We start from the raw sequence: 5,408 nt of genomic DNA on the forward strand, positions 1-5,408 counted from the left end.
TGAGCTTCCTTGCTAGGACAGCAGCTGCCGAAAGCTGGCAACTAGGCTGCCAGAGTGCAGAATGTAGGCGGTCTGGCACGCCTGCTTGCCGAAAGCCAGGATCAGCGAGACAGCGTGCTAGGCTCTGTTTCACAGCACCTTGGAGAACACGCGCTTGAAGAATGCCGTCTCTGTTCCGCAAAAGCTCTGCCACAGTGAAGCTGGAAGAAGCAGCCTGTGGCCACGGGCAGAGCTGGTCAACAGCTGCGCCTAACTTTCCCAAGCTGCGAGAGCATTCTCAGCCGAGTGCTGCTTTGACAGAGCTATTGCTGAACTTTTGCGGTCCCGGAGGCTGCTGAAACCAAGGCTGTGTTCTGCCTCTTCATTCTTGCCTTCCTGTGCTCCAGCGAGAAGTGAAGCTCTGGCACGGCATTCAGCTTTGCCGCCTCTCTGCCCGGAAAGCACTAGACAGAACTAGTGTGCTTCGTCCATGCTCTCTCCTCGCTTTTATGGTCACTGCTCTGCTTTTTGCTTGGCAGCGTTCCAAGGGTCCACGGCATACCTCTTGCACAGCGAGAGGTGGCCGGCGAGGAATACTTGCTGGCTTAAGTCGTTCCATGCTCCAGGCATTCATCAGAGCAACACCATGGGGGAAAAGAGGGGGGAACATTGCAGGACAAATTTCTATGCTGGAACATGATTGTCTGCGAGACAGCTCTCCGCAGCGCTAGTATTTGGCCAGGCTGAAATCAGCGCCACGGGAAGCCAATCTGACAAGCGGAGTGCAACGAGCGCGGCGATATGGGGCCACTTGGCAGGTGGCCGAAGAAAGACGGCTGCCCCGCGAATGTGGTGCCAGAAAGCAAGTTTCAGCAGGGCGTTCCGGGCGAGCTTAATGTGTAGCCCCAGTTGTTCTAGGCGAGATTGTAGCCGAGAAGCTTTCCGTCTCCATTCACGAGACAAGAAAAGCAGAACGCAATGGTCTAGAGGGTTGAGAAGAAAAGTGCTCGTAGCGAGCTCGTTGCGGCAGAAGCGAAAGCCAGGAGCAGCGTGCTCGCTGCGAGAAGTAGACGGCGCTTCGCCTCCTTGGGAAGGAAATCGCGTCTGGGCACGAACGGCAGCCAGCGAAGCTTCAGAACAGCAGGCTGTTCTGCTCAGCGTACGAGCCTGAAGTGAGTGGCAAGGGCTAAGGGGACAGTTCCAAGGCATCTAGCTTTCCTGCTAGCAATGCCATTTCTACCCTGCTGTGGAAAACATTGTCCTTTGCCCTTCTGCTCCGAGAGGCAGAGAGCACCTCGCCAGACGCAGTGCAGAGGGAAAGGACACAGTATCCGAGGGAGCGTGGCGCCGCTTAGGCGGGCAAAGCAGAAAGGTGCCGCCCGGCACGGGCTTTGACTCCCTGAGCTTCCTTGCTAGGACAGCAGCTGCCGAAAGCTGGCAACTAGGCTGCCAGAGTGCAGAATGTAGGCGGTCTGGCACGCCTGCTTGCCGAAAGCCAGGATCAGCGAGACAGCGTGCTAGGCTCTGTTGCACAGCATCTTGGAGAACACGCACTTGAAGAATGCCGTCTCTGTTCCGCAAAAGCTCTGCCACAGTGAAGGTGGATGAAGCAGCCTGTGGCCACGGGCAGAGCTGGTCAACAGCTGCGCCTAACTTTCCCAAGCTGCGAGAGCATTCTCAGCCGAGTTCTGCTTTGACAGAGCTATTGCTGAACTTTTGCGGTCCCGGAGGCTGCTGAAACCAAGGCTGTGTTCTGCCTCTTCATTCTTGCCTTCCTGTGCTCCAGCGAGAAGTGAAGCTCTGGCACGGCATTCAGCTTTGCCGCCTCTCTGCCCGGAAAGCACTAGACAGAACTAGTGTGCTTCGTGCATGCTCTCTCCTCGCTTTTATGGTCACTGCTCTGCTTTTTGCTTGGCAGCGTTCCAAGGGTCCACGGCATACCTCTTGCACAGCGAGAGGTGGCCGGCGAGGAATACTTGCTGGCTTAAGTCGTTCCATGCTCCAGGCATTCATCAGAGCAACACCACGGGGGAAAAGAGGGGGGAACATTGCAGGACAAATTTCTATGCTGGAACATGATTGTCTGCGAGACAGCTCTCCGCAGCGCTAGTATTTGGCCAGGCTGAAATCAGCGCCACGGGAAGCCAATCTGACAAGCGGAGTGCAACGAGCGCGGCGATATGGGGCCACTTGGCAGGTGGCCGAAGAAAGACGGCTGCCCCGCGAATGTGGTGCCAGAAGGCAAGTTTCAGCAGGGCGTTGCGGGCGAGCTTAATGTGTAGCCGCAGTTGTTCTAGGCGAGATTGTAGCCGAGAAGCTTTCCGTCTCCATTCACGAGACAAGAAAAGCAGAACGCAATGGTCTAGAGGGTTGAGAAGAAAAGTGCTCGTAGCGAGCTCGTTGCGGCAGAAGCGAAAGCCAGGAGCAGCGTGCTCGCTGCGAGAAGTAGACGGCGCTTCGCCTCCTTGGGAAGGAACTCGCGTCTGGGCACGAACGGCAGCCAGCGAAGCTTCAGAACAGCAGGCTGTTCTGCTCAGCGTACGAGCCTGAAGTGAGTGGCAAGGGCTAAGGGGACAGTTCCAAGGCATCTAGCTTTCCTGCTAGCAATGCCATTTCTACCCTGCTGTGGAAAACATTGTCCTTTGCCCTTCTGCTCCGAGAGGCAGAGAGTACCTCGGCAGACGCAGTGCAGAGGGAAAGGACACAGTATCCGAGGGAGCGTGGCGCCGCTTAGGCGGGCAAAGCAGAAAGGTGCCGCCCGGCACTGGCTTTGACTCCCTGAGCTTCCTTGCTAGGACAGCAGCTGCCGAAAGCTGGCAACTAGGCTGCCAGAGTGCAGAATGTAGGCGGTCTGGCACGCCTGCTTGCCGAAAGCCAGGATCAGCGAGACAGCGTGCTAGGCTCTGTTTCACAGCACCTTGGAGAACACGCGCTTGAAGAATGCCGTCTCTGTTCCGCAAAAGCTCTGCCACAGTGAAGCTGGAAGAAGCAGCCTGTGGCCACGGGCAGAGCTGGTCAACAGCTGCGCCTAACTTTCCCAAGCTGCGAGAGCATTCTCAGCCGAGTGCTGCTTTGACAGAGCTATTGCTGAACTTTTGCGGTCCCGGAGGCTGCTGAAACCAAGGCTGTGTTCTGCCTCTTCATTCTTGCCTTCCTGTGCTCCAGCGAGAAGTGAAGCTCTGGCACGGCATTCAGCTTTGCCGCCTCTCTGCCCGGAAAGCACTAGACAGAACTAGTGTGCTTCGTCCATGCTCTCTCCTCGCTTTTATGGTCACTGCTCTGCTTTTTGCTTGGCAGCGTTCCAAGGGTCCACGGCATACCTCTTGCACAGCGAGAGGTGGCCGGCGAGGAATACTTGCTGGCTTAAGTCGTTCCATGCTCCAGGCATTCATCAGAGCAACACCATGGGGGAAAAGAGGGGGGAACATTGCAGGACAAATTTCTATGCTGGAACATGATTGTCTGCGAGACAGCTCTCCGCAGCGCTAGTATTTGGCCAGGCTGAAATCAGCGCCACGGGAAGCCAATCTGACAAGCGGAGTGCAACGAGCGCGGCGATATGGGGCCACTTGGCAGGTGGCCGAAGAAAGACGGCTGCCCCGCGAATGTGGTGCCAGAAAGCAAGTTTCAGCAGGGCGTTCCGGGCGAGCTTAATGTGTAGCCGCAGTTGTTCTAGGCGAGATTGTAGCCGAGAAGCTTTCCGTCTCCATTCACGAGACAAGAAAAGCAGAACGCAATGGTCTAGAGGGTTGAGAAGAAAAGTGCTCGTAGCGAGCTCGTTGCGGCAGAAGCGAAAGCCAGGAGCAGCGTGCTCGCTGCGAGAAGTAGACGGCGCTTCGCCTCCTTGGGAAGGAAATGGCGTCTGGGCACGAACGGCAGCCAGCGAAGCTTCAGAACAGCAGGCTGTTCTGCTCAGCGTACGAGCCTGAAGTGAGTGGCAAGGGCTAAGGGGACAGTTCCAAGGCATCTAGCTTTCCTGCTAGCAATGCCATTTCTACCCTGCTGTGGAAAACATTGTCCTTTGCCCTTCTGCTCCGAGAGGCAGAGAGCACCTCGCCAGACGCAGTGCAGAGGGAAAGGACACAGTATCCGAGGGAGCGTGGCGCCGCTTAGGCGGGCAAAGCAGAAAGGTGCCGCCCGGCACGGGCTTTGACTCCCTGAGCTTCCTTGCTAGGACAGCAGCTGCCGAAAGCTGGCAACTAGGCTGCCAGAGTGCAGAATGTAGGCGGTCTGGCACGCCTGCTTGCCGAAAGCCAGGATCAGCGAGACAGCGTGCTAGGCTCTGTTGCACAGCATCTTGGAGAACACGCACTTGAAGAATGCCGTCTCTGTTCCGCAAAAGCTCTGCCACAGTGAAGGTGGATGAAGCAGCCTGTGGCCACGGGCAGAGCTGGTCAACAGCTGCGCCTAACTTTCCCAAGCTGCGAGAGCATTCTCAGCCGAGTTCTGCTTTGACAGAGCTATTGCTGAACTTTTGCGGTCCCGGAGGCTGCTGAAACCAAGGCTGTGTTCTGCCTCTTCATTCTTGCCTTCCTGTGCTCCAGCGAGAAGTGAAGCTCTGGCACGGCATTCAGCTTTGCCGCCTCTCTGCCCGGAAAGCACTAGACAGAACTAGTGTGCTTCGTGCATGCTCTCTCCTCGCTTTTATGGTCACTGCTCTGCTTTTTGCTTGGCAGCGTTCCAAGGGTCCACGGCATACCTCTTGCACAGCGAGAGGTGGCCGGCGAGGAATACTTGCTGGCTTAAGTCGTTCCATGCTCCAGGCATTCATCAGAGCAACACCATGGGGGAAAAGAGGGGGGAACATTGCAGGACAAATTTCTATGCTGGAACATGATTGTCTGCGAGACAGCTCTCCGCAGCGCTAGTATTTGGCCAGGCTGAAATCAGCGCCACGGGAAGCCAATCTGACAAGCGGAGTGCAACGAGCGCGGCGATATGGGGCCACTTGGCAGGTGGCCGAAGAAAGACGGCTGCCCCGCGAATGTGGTGCCAGAAGGCAAGTTTCAGCAGGGCGTTGCGGGCGAGCTTAATGTGTAGCCGCAGTTGTTCTAGGCGAGATTGTAGCCGAGAAGCTTTCCGTCTCCATTCACGAGACAAGAAAAGCAGAACGCAATGGTCTAGAGGGTTGAGAAGAAAAGTGCTCGTAGCGAGCTCGTTGCGGCAGAAGCGAAAGCCAGGAGCAGCGTGCTCGCTGCGAGAAGTAGACGGCGCTTCGCCTCCTTGGGAAGGAAATGGCGTCTGGGCACGAACGGCAGCCAGCGAAGCTTCAGAACAGCAGGCTGTTCTGCTCAGCGTACGAGCCTGAAGTGAGTGGCAAGGGCTAAGGGGACAGTTCCAAGGCATCTAGCTTTCCTGCTAGCAATGCCATTTCTACCCTGCTGTGGAAAACATTGTCCTTTGCCCTTCTGCTCCGAGAGGCAGAGAGC

This window comes from Cinclus cinclus, unplaced genomic scaffold (genome assembly GCF_963662255.1).
Source record: "Cinclus cinclus unplaced genomic scaffold, bCinCin1.1 SCAFFOLD_54, whole genome shotgun sequence".
Taxonomy (NCBI): domain Eukaryota; kingdom Metazoa; phylum Chordata; class Aves; order Passeriformes; family Cinclidae; genus Cinclus; species Cinclus cinclus.